The following is an 18,882-nucleotide window of genomic DNA, read 5'->3' on the forward strand; positions in this document are numbered from 1 at the left end:
AACTCCCCTATCGGCCCTACTCTGTGAGTGACAGGGGGGAGCTCCTCAACTCCCTGATTGGCCCTTCTCTGTGCGTGACAGGGGGGAGCTCCCCAACCCCCTGATGGGCCCTGCTCTGTGCGTGACAGGGGGTGGCGCCGCAACCTCCCCATCGACCCTGCCTTGAGTGTGACAGGGGGCGGTGCCCCAACCCCCAATCGGCCCTGCTCTGAGCCCGACCAGGGGCTACACCTAGGGATTGGGCCTGCCCTCTGCCACCCACGAGCAGGCCTAAGCCAGCAAGTAATTATCTCCCGAGGGGTCCCAGACTGTGGGAGGGCACAGGCCGGGCTGAGGGATCCCCCCTTCCCCCCCCGAGTGCACAAATTTTTGTGCACCGGGCCTCTAGTATATATATAAAGCCAGCGACCATAACAACCAGAACGACCACCAGCCAGGAGGCAGTCACTCACTCCCTCAGTAGTCCTGCAGGTTCAATCTCCGGAGAATGGGCCAGGCACCCATGGACCAGTGCCGCTGGCAGGAACCCTACAGTGCCACCAACCTCCTGGAACTCAACCTCGGGCACCTTGGCTGCTTCCCCTCCCTAAAAGCTCCACAGGGAGCTGTGACTGCTCTCCCCTGCTTCCTCCAGGTCATGCACACTGGCCCCCCCTGCCCACACCTCTCCACATGAAGTGTGATAACTGCATGCACGGAAGGAATGTAATAAAAAAACAAAAACTGATGACCAAGAGAATGCCGCAGTTAACATCCGGAGTCCAGCTCAGGACAATGGAGAGAAGGGAGAATTCCTTAAGTTGGCTGATGCCAAGATATTGCTGAGTGACTGCCTGGCATGTGACAGTTGTGTGACCGCAGAGGAAAGAGTCCAAGTTTCTCAGCAGAACACCAAGGACTTCTTCCATGTTCTGAACCTTAATAAGAAATATGATACCTCACAGCACAAGGTGCTGGCAGTGTCCGTGTGTCCTCAGTCTCTGCCTTATTTTGCTGCTAAATTCAGCCTCAGTGTCACTGATGCATCCAGAAGGCTCTGCAGCTTCCTCAAAAGCCTTGGGGCACACTGTCTTTGACATAATGATAGCCACGGACTTCAGCATCCTGGAGAGTCAGAAAGAATTTGTGTGTTGGTACCACCAGCACCGTGAGGAAGAGCCCCAGCTACCCATGTTGACCTCCACCTGCCCCACTGGGTCCATATGCGGAGCGCGTTCTGGGTCACCCCATCACTCCCCACCTCTGAACGGCCAAGTTTCCCCAGCAGATCATGGGCTCTCTGGTGCAGGATTACTTCACCAGATGGCAGAACATGTCCTCAGACAAGATTTTCCATGTCATTGTTGCCCCGTGTTATGACAAGAACTGGAGGCCCTTCGAGAAGATGTTCCCACAACTTTGCATAGTTCCCGGGGTGCTAACCTCAGGTGAAATTGTCCAGGTAATGGAGCAAAGTGACCTCTCCTCAAATGATGCCACCGTGGACACTCTGTTTGGAGACATGAAAGAGGAGGAGATGAGGCTCCATGAGGGTACCAGCTCCGACGGGTACCTGGCACACATCTTCAGGCACCCAGCCAAGGAGCTGTTCAACGAGGACATGGGGGTGCTCACCTACCGCACCCTGAGGAACAAAGACTTCCAGGAGGTCACCCTTGAAAGGGATGGACAGGTTCTGCTACACTTTGCAGCTGCTTATCCAGTACATGGCCCTGAAGCTGAAGAGGGCCTGCCACTTCGTGGAGGTCCTGGCCTGCGCCAGGGATGCCTAAGCGGCAGGGGCCAGGCCCATGTAGAGGACGGGCGTGCGGACAGGGACAGGGCACTGCTGTGGCAGATGGAAGGCATCTGAGCCTTCCACCTCCGGGGGAAGGTGTGGCCCCCAGAGACCAGTGCCCAGGTGCAGGAGCTTTACCGGGAGTGGCTGGGGGAGGGGGGTGACTCCCCCCAGGCCCAGGTGGCCCTGCACACCGCCTAGCAGGGCCAGGGAAGCCTGCCAGCAGCCGGGACATCAAGTGGTAAAGGTCCAGCAGACGCCCGGCCTGCAGACCGCCTGAGGAGGGGTGTCAGATGTGTGAAGGAAAGGCTTAGCGTCTCTGTCATCCCTTTGGTTTTCAGAATTCCCTGCTCCCCATCTGTCGGCTCCCTCCCTCTGAGGGGCGCTGTCTTCATCACATGGGTGCAACTGTAATATTGTATCTCGAGAGGATTGCCCCAATATACATATCCTTTTATCCACTGATGAAAAAGTCCCAAAGAACAAGAATGGAGACAAACTACTGTCCTTTAGGCTTAAAAAAACCCTTGAAGTGTCCTGCAAAGAGCTGAGACTTGGTTCTGTCCACGCACCTCACAGAGATTGGATGAGGAAATGGCCAGGTTTGGCCCTGACTTTACCCGCGTATGTTACTCTTGAAGGTGTCTTTGCCACAATATTAATAAACTGCCAGCTTTTTTTCATAGGGGCTCTATGAAAGTCTGCATTCCCAACTTTTCTTGAAATGGATCTATGTTCTGCAGCTGTGGCCACCATCCTCAGACCAGATCCTGTTGCTGGGAATCGAGTGGCACTGATTGGAGCTCCCCGCCCCCCACCACTCCCCCTGTGCCCTTTTACATTCAGGGATTGAGCTGAACTCACTTTGGGGGAGGCCTGGCAAGGGTGACAGGTGTCACAGATGGAAGGATGGAGAATGGAGAGGCAGACACCCTGCTCAGTCCCTCCCTAGGTGGGGTCAGGCAGATGAAGGCCGGCCAGCCCACCCCACAATTGGGTGAGATAGTGTCCTCTGTGTCCACCTCTCCCCCCGTGGGCCCGACGACTCCCCTCAGCTCCAAGAAGCTCTCTGCGTTCCACGACAGCGTGCTCTGCCCTCACGTGCTGCTCGCCCTAAACAAGAAGGAAGTGAGCAGTTGGCCCACAGACAACTACACAGAAAGATACGCAGCCACCACAGAGCCCAGCACCCTGTGCATGTTCAGGCTGTCTGTGAAGTGAGGCCTGTGGCTGGCCTGGTATTGGTTTCTAGAGCACTTGGATTTCGTTGCCATGTGGGTGACATTCTTCTTGAACCCCTCAGACTATTAGATTCCCCTCATTATCTGGGTTGATAACTAGGACATAGTGTGAAATTACCTATTTTCTGCTTTCAATCTATTTACAGTGGTGTTTCATCATCTGTGGTAACATAGATACATTTCTGATTATGGAATAAACAGTTGAAGTGTCAAAAAAAAATAAAAGTGGCTGCTAGGTGGCTCCTGACAATGAGTGGGAACATCTGTGGGACGGATCCGGATCCCAGGCCAGCAAGGGTGAACCACTGACCACCTGGAGGGCCGATAGCGTCCTGGTTCCCCCCAAACCCCCTCAGGACCCCACCCGTGCACGGATTCGTGCACCAGGCCTCTAGTTACAATATAATTGCATAGAATTAAGACACTAAAGTCTTACGAAATCATACTTGCCCTTTTGTTGGAAAACAGACAGGTTTTTTTATGGGTGAGGGGAATATTAAAAAGTTTTATTTCTATTTTTTCATTGTAACATGCATTTAAATTAAGGATCACAAATTAATATTTGTCCATTGAAGTAATGAAAGTGGCTATCGTGGTGAACATAGATACAAGATTTGGCACTTCTGATTATGTCTCCAGAGAAACTATACAGTCTAAAATACTGATGTATTCTTTTTCCTTCTGCATTTGAATTCCTATAAAGCATATTTATGTATACGTCCATTTTCATATCAAATCACAATACCTACTATGATCATTTCCTAGTGGTTTTTGAAAGTAGATGATTTCTAATTTCCCTAGGATACATTAAGTTGATATGCAGCGATCTTTTATGCAGTCACAAAACTATTCATTTTGAAAGCTATAATCTTACACTCTTACTAGAGTTGTATGTAATGAAGTTTCAGCCTGTAGGAAACAATTTAGGAGAAAAAAAAGGCTTAGCTAGAGGACGAAAGTACAAATTTTAAAGAACATGTATTGTTCACAGGATTATTTGCCATTCATCAAATTTTATATATTTTTTTTTACAATATTTTCATTTTTTCAATATAAGAGAGTCCATAAATATAACCAAATGCATGAGTTTTTAAATTTGTTTGTCCTCTTGAAAACTGAGAGCCTTAACAATGCCCTTCTGAAATGAAGAGAGTTTTCTCTGGTGTGAAAACTAAATTAGGAGAGAGCCAGGGTCATTTTTAATTTGCAAAAAGGTGTCCACATCTCATACCCCAGCCAGGGGTCCTCAAACTTTTTAAACAGGGGGCCAGTTCACTGTCCCTCAGACCGTTGGAGGGCCGGACTATAGTTTAAAAAAAGACTATGAACAAATTCCTATGCACACTGCACATATCTTATTTTGAAGTAAAAAAACAAAACGGGAACAAATACAATATTTGTATTTGCATGTGGCCCGAGGGCCGTAGTTTGAGGACCCCTGCCCAGACCAATGAAAAAGAAGGAATTAAGGTGAAGATGGCTAATAATCCATCTAAGGATAATAATCCTCTGACTCTACAATAGATAGATTATCCCGAATTATCAGGATGGACACCAAGTAATTACAAGGGCACTTAAATATGGAATATGGAAGAAAAATGAAAAATGTCAAAGTGATGTGATGTGAGGTAGATTAAACAGAACTTTTTTTTCTCTGAAATCTCTTTGTTGATTCTTTTTCCATTTAGCATACAACTAGTGGCCCTGTGCATGAAATTCATGCATGGAGGAGGGGGTGTCCCTCAGCCCGGCCTGCACCCTCTCCAATCTGGGACCCCTTGGGGGATGTCCGACTGCCGGACATTCCTCTCACAATCCAGGACCACTGGCTCCTAACTGCTCACCTGCCTGCCTGCCTGTCAATTGACCGCTCAGTCGGACACTTAGCATATTAGGCTTTTATATATATAGACTAGTGACCCAGTGCATGAATTTTGTGCATGGGGGAGGGAGTGTTCCTCAGCCCGGGCTGCACACTCTCCAACTTGGGACCCCTTGAAGGATGTCCTACTGCCAGTTTACAGGGATCGGGCCTAAACTGACAGTAGGACATCCCTCTTGCAATCCAGGACTGCTGGCTCCTAACCACTCACCTGCCTGACTGCCTGCCTGATTGCCCCTAACCACTCTGCCTGCCAGCCTGCTTGCCCCAAACTGCCCCCCCTGCCATCCTGATCGCCCCCAACTGCCCTCCCCTCCTAGCCTGATTGCGCCTAACCACCTCTGCCTCCGCCCCACCACCATGGCTTTGTCCAGAAGGACATCCAGAAGGTCTCCCAGTCTAATTAGCATATTACCCTTTTATTATTATAGATATGCTCAGTTCACTTGTACAAATGCTGATGATTTATTTTAATATGCACAACACTATACTAGCTTGTGAATAAGATATGAAGGAATGCAGAAAGTAAAGAAGTGCTTGCTAAAAAGTAAGCCCAGGTTATAAAAAATGTGTAGGTCATTGTACCCGATGTAGGTATGACTGTGGATGGTATTTGATATATATGAATTATTTGGTGTCTAAACTCATGCCAAGTTTGTATTATTAAAATGTTATGACATAGAGTTAAGAATAGATGGGTAAAATTAAAATGATGATGGCAATGTTAATTTTATTATGTGAATAAATAACGATGATGGGAGGTCTATTTTTTCTAAAATATGAAATGTTTCCTTTTCTTTTCCTCTAAGATGCTCACTTTCTATTTATGTTTCCATTAAAAATTGCTTTTTGTTCCAAGTTGGGATTGGACTCTCAGCTCACACATTCCTACTTCTCCTCCACTCCTGGATTTCAGGCCTAAGGCCATCCACCCGACCTGACCCTCTCACTGGGCCCTGGTCCACAGAAGGTGCTCCTCACCGTATTGTTCTTGTGTCTCCAGACCTCTGTGAGTCACTGAACTTTCAGAATGTCTTCAAATGTTAGGTGCTTTTCTACATGAACAAGGTGATGAGGGGCCTCTCCATCTGCAACACCTGCCTCCTGAGCATGCTCCAGGCCATCCTCCTCAGGTCCAGCACCGCCTGGTTGGCCAGGTTTAAACAGAAATCCACCAGTTCCATCTCCCATTCCTTCTTCTTCTGTGAGTTCTCAGTTTGTCTTTTGTAGAACCTTATCTCCTACACTGTGGTTTCTAATGTGCCAAGACCAATCTGCCGAATACCATAAATACTTCTCCCTTTCCCTTACAAGCTATCATCCAGAGCCTGTTTTCCATACTGCCACTACTTAGAGATGCCTCCTTTTCAGGAATTATCAGAGGCAGTCCCAGCACCTTCACACCACCAGCCCCTTCCTACAGAGCTCCCCAGAGAAAAGGGCCTCCTAGAGCCTAACAGGACCTTCCTGTTACAGGTGAGTTTCTTTATGGTCATGTACTGGGTGGACTTTATCATCTCATCTTCTTCCTAATATGGGCATATGATTCAGTTGTCTTGCATGTCTAGAGTTTTGTGGTCATTTTTTATTGCCACTGTCAATTTCTTGGTGCAGATCAGATCTCATAAAAGTACAATAAATATGATGCAAAATATTCAACAGAAGCATCAGATGTTAACAAATTATCAATGAAAATACTTTTCTGAAATAGAGGTTCTTTTGTCATCAGGTCAACTATTCATAGAGCAAAGGATTTGATATTTGATTTAATTAAAATGTGTGGATTTATAATTTTATTATATCTAAATACTTTTGAAACCAATGATGCCAAGGACTTGGCATATTCTTTAGACAACATACACCATGATTGAGTAGTCCTATACTTTTATGTCTTTCCTACCTTTCATTTTGATTCTCAGAACTTCATGTAAGAAAAAGTTGTTAATGTTTTAGGTATACTTTTAAGAAGTTTATATTGGTAATAAAATGTTTCAATGTGATTTTTTAAAATTACCTTGGGTACACGTATTGAAAACCAAGTGATCATATATGTATAGATTTATTCCTAAACTCTAAGCTGGTGTACTGTATATTTATCTTTATGTCAACTCCAAACTGTCTTGATTAAATTTAGAGTGGGTCTTGAAATCAGGTTGTTTTTCTTTTAAAATTTGTCATTTGCATTTCCCGATATATTTATTTATTCACTAATTATTTATTCATTCATTCATTCATTTATTCCTGCATTCATTCATCTTTTTTATTCCCTTTACCTATTTCTCCCTTCATTCACCTGCTTCCTGCTTCTGCCTACTTCAAGTTTGTTCTCTGTATCAATGAGCTTGTTTTTGTTGTTTTGTTTTTTTAGCTTCCACATATAAGAATGAGCATACAATATTTGTTTAACTTTGTTGAACTTATTTCACTTAGCACATGCCCTTGAGGTCCACCCATGTTTTCCCAAATGGCAAAATTTTATTTGTTTTTATGGCTGAATAATATTCCACTGTATATGTATGTATCTACATATACACAATTGCTTTATCCATTCATCCACTGATGGATACTTAGGTTATTTCCAAAAATGGCTATTATAAATAAATAACCCCCAACACACATGAAAGTTTATGCTTCCTGATAATTTATTTTACATTTTCAGTCTCATCATATACTTGCCTTCCATATTTTTGTTTGCCCTTTAAATGTTTGACCATTTACTTATTCCTTCATAGTGATTGGATATCTATTGATGACCTGCTACTTCCTCTTCTATGCTAGATGATGGCAACTCCACAGCACAACACAAGTGCCTTCAAGGAGCTCACGACCTAGGAGAGAAGGCACAGATAAGCAAGCAAGCAGTTACAAAGGTGTGGAAAGAATTTCTATAACCATGGAGCACAAAGGAGGGGATACCAAACCCAGACTTAAAAGTCAGAAAACATGCTGCCTCCATCAGGGTGCTGCCATGGAGATTTGTATTACATTTAAATGAAATTTTAAGAAATGATATAATTTTTTAAAAAGTTGTCTTTGTATCTCCAGCACATTCCAGGGGGGAGGGGGGAAGTTTATAAATCAGTCAGAGAATGTCCCATAATTCAAAAGTCAATTCATCAGGTTACAAAAGTTAATACTGAATCAAATTAAATTTAAAATATATATTGGAACCTCAGTGCTACCCATGGGCTGTCACTTTCTACATTATGTATTTCTATAATTTTGGAATCCTATATAATAAAAGCCTAATATGCTAAGTGTCCAGTCATCTGGTCGGCCATTCAACCAATCAAAGTGTAATATGCTAATGATATGCTAAGGCCGCTTAACCACTCACTATGACATGAACTGACCACCAGGGGGCAGACAGCCAACTGGTCAACCAGTTGCTATGATGTGCTCTGACCAGTAGGTTAGCTTGCTGCTGGGGTCAGGCCCATCAGGATTGAGCCAGATGGGCGGGACACGCCCTTGAGCCCTCCCCCTCCCACGGTCCCTCCCCAGCTGGCCAACCTCTTGTGTCCCTCCCCAGCTCCGATTGTGCACCAGTGAGGTTTCTTGGCCTGGTCTGCACCCTCTCAAAATCCAGACTGAGGGACCACTGCCCCCCCCCCCAGTGCACAAATTCCATGCACTGGCCTCTAGTAGTTTATAATGATCAAGCATTACATTTGCAATAATTAAAAAATAGCATATTCATAAATACATGTGGAGATTACATTATGCTAATTCACTAGAAAGGTAACTGTTAGGCTTCTTTATCAAAATGAAAATATATTATAATTATAAAAGTTCAAAAGTATAGAAAACAGGAAAAAATTACCTGTAAAGATATCATACTAACACAACCATTACTGATGTGTTTCTTTCTTCTCCTTTTTTCTGTATATTGTGAGGTTGTTTTTAAATGATTAGATAGCAATATTCCTCAATAATATTTAACCCTAAAGAAGAAGAATGTTTTCTTCATATGTATCCAGTTCTGTGTTTTGGCCCTAATGGAAAGGTAGAACCATGGAATGTTTACCTGGAAAGATAATATCTTTTCTTAAGACCTTAAGTTGATCTATCCAGAAATATCCAAACATTCATATCTTCCAGTAAGTAAAATCTTTATCTTCTAGATTTACTATCCCATAGATGGGGTCACATTAACAGTAAGTAAAAATCCAGATTTCATTGGTATTTGTCTCTCTACCTGCTCACATAGGACCCTAATCTCCTGAAAGGTTTCCCCAAATTCTATTGGGAGTTCAGGAGAGGTTTTACACATACTATGAACAAAACCAGTTAACTATTAGTCAGCTACCATTATCTTTCCCATTCCCCTGCTGTAACCTTCATAGGCTAGATATTGCTGCTGAGGGCCGCACTGCTGCCTCCCCAGGGTGCTGCCACGGAGGTCCTGGGAGCTCTGGCATGCCAAGCACTGCGGTGGTCTGTGGAGAAGCAGCAGGGATGGTCCCCTTCTTCTCTCCTATGAGGGGGTCCTCAGTAGTGCCATTTGTGTTCCACATCTTACCAAATTTTTATTGAAATAGCTTTTTAGGACTATATGTAAACACTTACTACTCAAAATGTGGTCCCTGGACCAGCAACATTTGGCAGATTTGTTAGAAATGTGGAATCTCAGGCCCCATGAATCAGAATCTGCAGCTTTAGAAGAGCACCAGGTGATTTATATACAAATTTCAGTTTGAGAAGCATCTGCTTAAAGTACCTTCCAAGACCAAGGCAGGAATTCAATTAGGGACATGGGCAGGGTTGGGTCAAGAAGCAAAACTGACAAATAGTAGGACTTTTTGTAATGACCTCTTCCCTTTGATGATGTATTTATCCTTGTGACTGGACCAAAGTGAGAATGCCTGGCTCCTTCTCTAAGGATAGCTGTCCTTCAGGAAACTCCCAGGCTCCTAACCGCCCTCTAGAGATAGACTTGGTGACCTGCCACTTCAGCTACATATGCTTTGCCACTCCAGAACCTCCATCATATCCTGTCTTAAGATCAATTATGTATGTTGTGGCCCTATGGAGTGGGGGGTTATGTCCCTTATTGGCAAATAATATATTTTAGTGAGTCTTCTTAGATTCCCCATAGGACCTAGCATGAAGTGCTATAAATTGTTTTTAAAGAAAAGACTATATTAAAGCTAATGTGTCTTCTCTATTACTACTTTTCTATTCAAGAAGTATATCAGCCCTCTCAAATCATAGAGAAAACATATGAGACAGTGCTCTACACTGGCTGGGATATTTAAGAGAATTAAATTTCCCCCACACCTTTTTTTAAAAGGTGAGAATGGTTTTTTCATGCAGAAACAATGTCCTCATTCACAGATGACTAGCTATCGATCTCACCTGAATAGAATTTTATCTAGTTTTCAGCTGTATGAAAGTGGCTATCTGCCTACTAGTATTTAAGAAGTCCACAGTGAGTAGCACTGTGTATGCCTGGTTTTCTCTAAAGCTGTGATGGCATTCAAGCACCCTGTCTCTAAAGAGTATGAGGTTGCTATTAATTATGTGGCATCTTATGAGCTGCACATCAGTGATGCTTATTTATGTATGGTCAGTATGGGTTCTGGAGCCACTGGGAGGAAGGTTTCAGCTTGGATATATCCTATGGCTCTTTAGTAATGGTGGTTATGGCCATGTTTGTGTTGTGATGATAGATGAAACAGCAACCTAGTGCCTAGGATTTTGCTGCTTTGTGGCTAATGATTTAGAACTGTGATTGCAAACTATGGACTATGATGGGAGAATCACAGTTCTTTCCAGTGTGTTAACCAAACCATACGGGCATCAGACACTGGTGGTAGACTGAATAAGTAATTTTTCACCCATATTTAATTTAGAGGTAATGTAGATGTGTTAGGATTGGTGAAATAGATTGATGTTTAAATATAATTTAATTTATACTGGACTTTTGCTGAGTTTACATACAATTACTGGATATCAGTGCTAGCATGTGGGGTTCACAAATCTGATCATTAAAGAGGCCTTAATTGCCAAAGATTAGGCCGAAGCATATTAAAATCTGGGTGGTTTTTCTTTGAGGTAGTTTGGGTTTGAAAGATAGCTGGGGTCTTCTGGAAGTCAAAGGACAAACCAAGGATCCTATACTGAACAAAGAGGGCTTTTTTTGGGACAACCATAGTGATAACAACGTGAGTTTGTGTAAGATTTCCAGCTTTAAAAATTAGCTTGTCTCACCTCCAGTTTCCCCTCATTCTCACCTCTGTCCCAGGCCTGTTGTTATATTGATGACGCAAGAGAACCTGTTTTTTCTGCATTCTTTGAAGACCAAGCTGAGGTGAAAAGGGGACATGGAAAGCAATTCCTAAAATATCTAATAGGACTTGGGAATACCATCTGCCTACCAGTGATTAAGGTGACTATGTAATTTGTCATAATGATTTTAATGGTGCCTCTGCTGGGTCTAGAGAACTAAATTATTTGTTGCCAAATAACTTACTGGTTTTTACCCATATTACACATGAGATTACAGTAACCAGCTTGGAGGGCAAGCATCAGTCTTCTTGGTAGCCTCTTTATATCATTTGAGTAAATTGCAGCCACCAAATGGTTGCTTAGTTTTTCTCAAGGAGCCACAGCTAGTGTGGTCTCTGGACCAGAGCATCAGCATCACCTGGGAAATCATCAGAAATGCAAATTCATGGACAACCTGAATCAGATCCTCTAGAGGTGGGGCCCAAGGAGCTCTATTTTAATGAGCTCCCCAGGTGACTCTAATGCTCAGGCAGATTGAGAAGCACAACTTGAATGGCCACTTCCTAGAAGAGTTACCATCCTCTATCACAGGGGTTCTCAACCTTGGCTGCACATTAGAATCACCTGGGGATCTTTAAAATCCTGATTTCTGGGCCTCCTCCTTCGGAAATTTTGTTTCTTTGTTATGGGGTGAGGCCACAACATTAGTAACAAAGAAACAGAATTTCCGGAGGACGAGGCCCAGAAATCAGGATTTTAAAAAAGGATGAGGCCCAGAAATCAGGATTTTAAAGATCCCCAGGTGATTCTAATGTGCAGCCAAGGTTGAGAACCGCTGCTCTATCAGATCATTAGATTAATTCAGATGCACACCCAGGTATCTGAAATGACTACCTCTTCAGTGTAATGAAACGAGCTTTTTTTTTTGCTGGGATGGACATTTGAAATAAATCATCTAAACATTAGCGGGGGTATTACAGCTACTAGTAGAAACATGCTTACTTATCTGAAGGGTTCTGTTAACTCCAGTTTTATAAAAAGAACTAGTTAATGTCTGGTAGTTATGGAATTAAACCACCATCAAGGAATTCAAAAGCTAATGGAATAGTGCATGTAGCTGTGCTAGTGGCATCCATGCTTTGTATATAAGCACATTAAAATTACATGAGGAACTTTTAAAATCCTGATGCTGAGCTTGCACTCCTACCATTTCAGTCATTGCATTATGTCTGCAGCTAAAATCCAGACATCAGGATTTAAGATGCCAGTTTGATTCCATTGTGCCACAAAGCTTAGAAAGTATTGGGTTATACTACAAACCTAGACATAATTCGACCCAGGAAGTCTAATGTAAGAAAGCTGTGCCCCAGGTGACTTCCCTGTTTCTCTCCTAAAGCGGCCTGAGGTAGATAACTGGCAAACCGGCATAAAAGCTCTGGAGTATGCTTTGGAATTGGAGACCCAGTTAAGCCAGCTCCTGATAGACCTGAAGATCACAGCTATTGCCAACAATGACAGTCATGTAAGTAGTAGCTGGTTTTGAAAGTACTATCATAGTTCACTTCTGAATTATGACTTGCTTCTTGGAAGAGGGCCCAAGGCTCTGGTCATCCAACACGTGCTTGTTTCCCCCCAAGGAAGTATATGAACCTACTTCTGGGAGTAGATTGGAGGTGGGAGGAGTAGGTGCCCTGGTAAGAGGGAATGCAACTCAACACAAGATGGAGAGGGCTTCCCAGGAAAAGTGTGCTCTGGATAATTAAACAAAATGACTTGCTGCTGGCTTTTAAATCTAGACCAGGAATAGTTAAATGTTAATAGGTACCAGGATCACCTGGAGGATTTACTCAAGCAACCTGCTAGGCCCTACCCCACAGAGTTTCTGATTCAATGGCTTTCATGTGGTGCCTGAGAATTTGCATTTCTAACAAGTTTTCAGGTTATGCTGCTGCCTGCTGGCCAGGGGCCACACTTTGAGAACCACTGTCCCTGATGGTCCCTGCAAAAGTGAATGTTAATGGTGACTTATTATCCTGCCGTCTTCCTGGTTAATGGTGAACACTCCACCTTGTGGTGGTAACTTCTTTCTCACTAACCCCATAGCATCTCAGGAAATCAAAGTGAGGAAAATTCCCTTGTACAAAAAATACCAACCCTAGATGCATATTGGACTGGCTTAGGAACTCTGAAGAGATACAAACACCTGAGCCTTATACCAGACCACTTACATCTAAATCTTTGGGAATTGGATCTGGGCATCTACTTGAAATCTCCATGTGATTCAAAAAACAGAGTAGGAAACCATTGCAATAGTAGCTTGTTTAAGTTAATCTGTACTTTTGATGAGATATCCTAACACTCATACTCATTGAAAGTGGGTATTTGTACTCACCTGGAGGTCTTCAAGGTCTTAGATCAGTGCTCTTTGAACTTCTATGTGCATATGAACTCCCTTCCTTTCTTAAAATGCAGGTTGTGATTTAGTAGGTCTGGAGTGGGACTTGAGATTCTCTTTTTCTGACAAGCTCCCAGGGCTGCAGGTCAATGAGTTACAATTTGGGTAGCAAGATTTTTGATTGTCTCCTGTTGCAGACAAGGTTCTAAAGCAGTGGTTCTCAACCTTCTAGCCCTTTAAAATACAGTTCCTCATGTTGTGACCAAACCATAAAATTATTTTCGTTGCTACTTCATAACTGTAATGTTGCTACTGTTATGAATCATAATGTAAATATCTGATATGCAGGATGGTCTTAGGCGACCCCTGTGAAAGGGTCGTTCTACCGCCAAAGGGGTCGCGACCCACAGGTTGAGAACCACTGTTCTAAAGGGTTTTCCCCTGTTTATTTCTGCAGCTCTTGAATTTCATGAAAAGGTTCCTGGATAAACAGAGGAAGGACATAAACCACCTGCAATGCCATATTGTATATTATAAAATATTAGAAAGGGAGGTCCAGAAGCAGGAAGAATTATTGAAAAAGGCTGCTGAAAAAAAGCCTGTCGGATAAATGGACCCAACATCTGAGGGCAACAAAGCAAGTCTTCCCATTGTAGTCATTCCCAACATCAGCTATTTAAGGATCTTAATCTTCATTTGACAGAAGACTGCTTTCCTTCATTGTGTGTACAATTAAATCTGTTTTTGCATTATAATTATGTGTAAAGAGATTGCTATTGAAGCACAAAAAAGGTTTAATTCAGTCAGTGTTAAATTTGGAGAAAGCTTCCTAAGGAGAGTTGGTGCATTAGGTTAAAAAAAAAAAGCCTCTCCTTCTCCCATGATCCCAACAACACTCAGATGCAGGGTCAAGATTTGGGAATTTCAAATAGATTAAGTAGATATAGTAATGAAGTAGTGAAACCTTAGGTCTCACTAATGTTTTCCTCCCCTTCAACTTGTATACTACATATTTTTTTCAATCTTTAATTTTTTTATTGATTGAGGTATTACATATGTGTCCTCATATACTACATATTTTAAAGTTGACAAAAATAGTAGGATTTTCTTTGAATCAATGTAAAGCTAACCTTGAAAACAAGAGTTCTTGGTCTAGAAATGTTTACTCACTAGAAATATTTAAGGGAACAAGTGGCTGCAACCCAGGTGCCCTTTCATAACCTGAGGTATGCATAGGGACCAGGAAGGTACACAGGCAATTAAGACAGCAAACAACTGTGGATGAGCCTACGCCATCCACTGTGGGCAAGCTAGCAGCTGTTGGGGTAATTACTTTCAGGAACAAGCAATGAGCATGCAACTTGGGGGACTAGTACCACCTGGGATGGAAAGGTACTCCATAGGATTGTGTCCTGACTCCAAAACTTACTAGTTCCATGGCCTTGAGTAAGTTTTTATATCACTCATTGACACAGTTTAGTCAACTTCAAAGTAGCGTTAATAGTACTTAGTTCATAGAGTTAACAAGAGGATTAAGTAAATGAATGTGTAAAAGTATTTAGAACAGTACCTTTTCAGATTATATATTAGTTAATTTAGATAATAGTGCCACCTCATAAACTTGAGGGAAGCTAATACATAATGGAATTATTATGCTAAGTCAGTGGTTCTCAACCTTCTGGCCCTTTAAATACAGTTCCTCATGTTGTGACCCAACCATAAAATTATTTTCGTTGCTACTTCATAACTGTAATGTTGCTACTGTTATAAATCATAATGTAAATATCTGTTATGCAGGATGGTCTTAGGCGACCCCTGTGAAAGGGTCGTTCTACCGCCAAAGGGGTCTCGACCCACAGGTTGAGAACCGCTGTGCTAAGTGATGTAAGCCAGCCAGAGAATGACAAATACCATATAATTTCACTTATATGTAGAATCTAATCAACAAAAAGTGATTTAACAAACCAAATAGAAACAGAAGCATAGATATATAGAACAGATTGACAGCTGTCCCATGGAAGGGGATTGGGTGAAAAAAGGTGAAGGGATTAAGCAAAAATATGACATAGGCACAGACACCAGAATGGTGATAGAGGAAAAGAGGAGGGGGGTGGAGTCAGAAAAGGGCAAAGAAGGGACAAATGGGACTGAAGGAGACTTGACTTTGGGTGGTGAGCGCCTGATGCAGTATGCAGATGTTTTCTTGAAGTGTATACTTGAAACCTGAATGATTTTATTAACCAATGTCACCCCAATAAATCCAATTTAAAAAGACAACATAACTGAAATTGAGACAGAATCTTAAAACATTTAATCTTAGAAGTATCTCTTTTGAAATGAGAAGGGGTCATAGAAAGATCCAATGAGATATATACCTTGGGGAAAATTCAAGTCAACAAATGGGTTGAATATAGAAATAGACACAACTGATCAAACAAGGGATATTGAAGTAAACTAAGAAATTCTCAGCCAAAGGAATAGCAAATGGTATTTTAAATTTTAAGACATGGAGTTCCAATGAAAGATGTAATTTAGAGCTCCAGGAGAGAAGAGGAGTTGAGAAAAAGATCCATTGTAGCAAAATGTTAGAATATCAAGGATGTAAAAACTCACTGCAAAATACATCATTTACAAAGAAAGAAAACTGTCATATTACTAACAGCTTTCTCATCAATATTAGATGCAAAGACAAAATAGGAATAGCATCTTCAGAATGCTGAGGGGAAAAATCATTTGGGGCAGAATAGACATATTTGAACATGAAAATAATAAGCTCACAAAAGCTTTAATGCAAAGAACTTCACTGTGAACAATGATTTATAATAATAAAAGCATAATATGCAAATCACCAGAACGACTGAATAGCAGAAGGACCGTGCGGATGACCTTCCAGACGACCATGCTATGACGTGCACTGGCACCAGGCCAGCCAAGGCGGGTGCTATGTGATTGGTCAGGGTGCCCTGCCATTGCACCACGATCGCTCCATAGAGGGAGACCCAGGCCACCCTCTGTGCGGTGATTGATCACGGAGCCCTGAGATTGATCACCCCAAAGAGGGTGGCCCAGGCTACCCAGCCAGCGGTGCTGCAGCGGGTGGGTGGGACCTCCCCCAGCAGAGCCATCGATCGTGGAGCCGCCCAGCTGGTGGTGCTGCAGCAGGTGGGCAGGGCCCCCCTCTGTGGGGCAATCGATCGGGAATGCTGAGATCAATCACCCCACATAGGGAGGCCCGGGCCACTGTCCAGCGATGCTGTGATGGGTGTGTGGGGCCGGCCAGCGATTGACCCACAGAGGAAGGCCCAGGCCAGCCAAGTGATTGCACCCCACACCTGTCACCGAAGAGGGAGGTGACCAGTGGCAGGGGAGGGGGGCAGCGCCGCACAGATGGCAAGCAGTGGCGGGGGCAGGGCCAGCTGCTGGCAGCCAGGGAAAGAAAAGCATTGATAGGCTCTGATCATCAGCCAGGTCTAGGGACCCTACACAAGGGGTGCCAGATTGAGAGAGGGCATAGGCTGGGCTGAGGGACACCCCTCCCATGCATGAATTTTTTGCACTGGGCCTCTAGTCTCTATATATAAAAGTCTAAGAGACCGTTATGACTGGTCAACCAGTCACTGTGACACGCACTGACCACCAGGGGGCAGATGCTCAATGCAGGAGCTGCCCTCTGGTGGTCAGTGTGCTCCCACAGCCAACCTCCCGCTGGTGGCCAACTTCCCGTGGTCTGTCCCTCCAGCCAACCAGCCCAAATAGCTCTAATCACCAGCCAGGCCGAGGGACCCCATCCATGCATGAATTCATGCATCGGGCCTCTAGTTGTTTTAATAAAATACAAGGGCCTGGGCTTCTACATGCAGGCCCAAAGTAGCCTGCCTGATATGAACAAGCCTTGTCTAGTACAGTCACTCTAGTGGGGAAGGGCATGCCCCAGGTTGTAGTTAGAACATAGTGAATTGCTTTACCTCCACACCTTTCCTATAAATCACCCTTCTTGAAAATCACTGCCATGGTGAGCTTGTTACCACTAGAGAATTACCAGTTCACTATGCATTCTTGAATAAATTCCCTTTATACATATTGGTGACTATCATAGACATTAAATCAGGAATAAGACAAGATTGCTTTATCCTCAACACTACTTTGTGTTTTTCTGACAGTTTTTAAGCAGAGTATTTGAGACTCAGAGCAACTGACATTTTTGAGCCAGATGGGTCTGTCATGGGGAGTTGTCCATGCATTGTGAGATGTCTAGCAGCACGCCTGGCGTCTACCTACTAGATAGCACCTCCTCCAGTTGCAACAATCAAAACTGTTTCCAGACTTGCCAAATGTCTGTTGAGAGGCAAAATCACCATGCTTCAGAACGACTATGCTAGACAATGCAATAGAAAAGTTAAAAAAAGATGTATCTATTTGAAAAAGATTTTTTAATGTGATATGATCATAACTAGAACTGAAAAGCTATGTAACTTACAATAAAGTTTAATTTTGTTGCTGGATACAAGATAAATATCTACCAATGGACCTTTCCCATAAACAAAAACATTTTTAAAAACATAACTTGTCTATAATATTTACAAACACATAAAATATCTATGAAGAATTCTAACAAAACTAGCTTAGAACCTATATGACAGTGATGGCGAACCTTTTGAGCTCGGCGTGTCAGCATTTTGAAAAACCCTAACTTAACTCTGGTGCCGTGGCACATATAGAAATTTTTTGATATTTGCAACCATAGTAAAACAAAGATTTATATTTTTGATATTTATTTTATATATTTATTTATATGCCATTTAACAAAGAAAAATCAACCAAAAAAATAAGTTCGCATGTCACCTCTGACACGCGTGTCATAGGTTCGCCATTACTGCTATATGAAATAAAATGAAAGTGCCTCCTGAAAGAGATAAAAATCTTTGAATAATGAATAAAAGAAAGTAAGACTAAATATGAAAATTGTGACACCCCTCAAATGAATGTGTGGGACTAAAGTAATCTGGTTATAATCCCAACAGAATTTTGAAGGCATGGACAACTTCATATTAAAGAATAGCTTCAATCATGGGGTAAACATGAGGATATACATAAAACTTACTTAACACCATTAGTCATTGGGAAACACAAACCAAAACCACATGAAATACCACCCACTACACATTCAGGAGAAAGCCTAAAATTAAAATAACTGTCAGCACCATATACTCACAAGATGGTGAAACAATAAAAGCTTCCACACACTGTGGGTGAGAATGTAAATTGGTACAAACACGTCAGGAAAAAGGCATGGCATTTTTTTCAGAAAAGTAGGCATATACCTACCTCATGAATTTTGGGAAGACACAGTTCAGCC

The 18,882-nt window shown here is 42.8% G+C and overlaps 1 pseudogene; it reads left to right on the forward strand.

Annotated features, from left to right (window-relative positions):
- Positions 1-672: 672 nt before the first annotated feature.
- On the forward strand, positions 673-1,978 carry LOC102259303 (annotated as a pseudogene).
- Positions 1,979-18,882: the final 16,904 nt, after the last annotated feature.

Source organism: Myotis brandtii, unplaced genomic scaffold, assembly GCF_000412655.1.
Source record: "Myotis brandtii unplaced genomic scaffold, ASM41265v1 scaffold257, whole genome shotgun sequence".
Taxonomy (NCBI): Eukaryota; Metazoa; Chordata; class Mammalia; order Chiroptera; family Vespertilionidae; genus Myotis; species Myotis brandtii.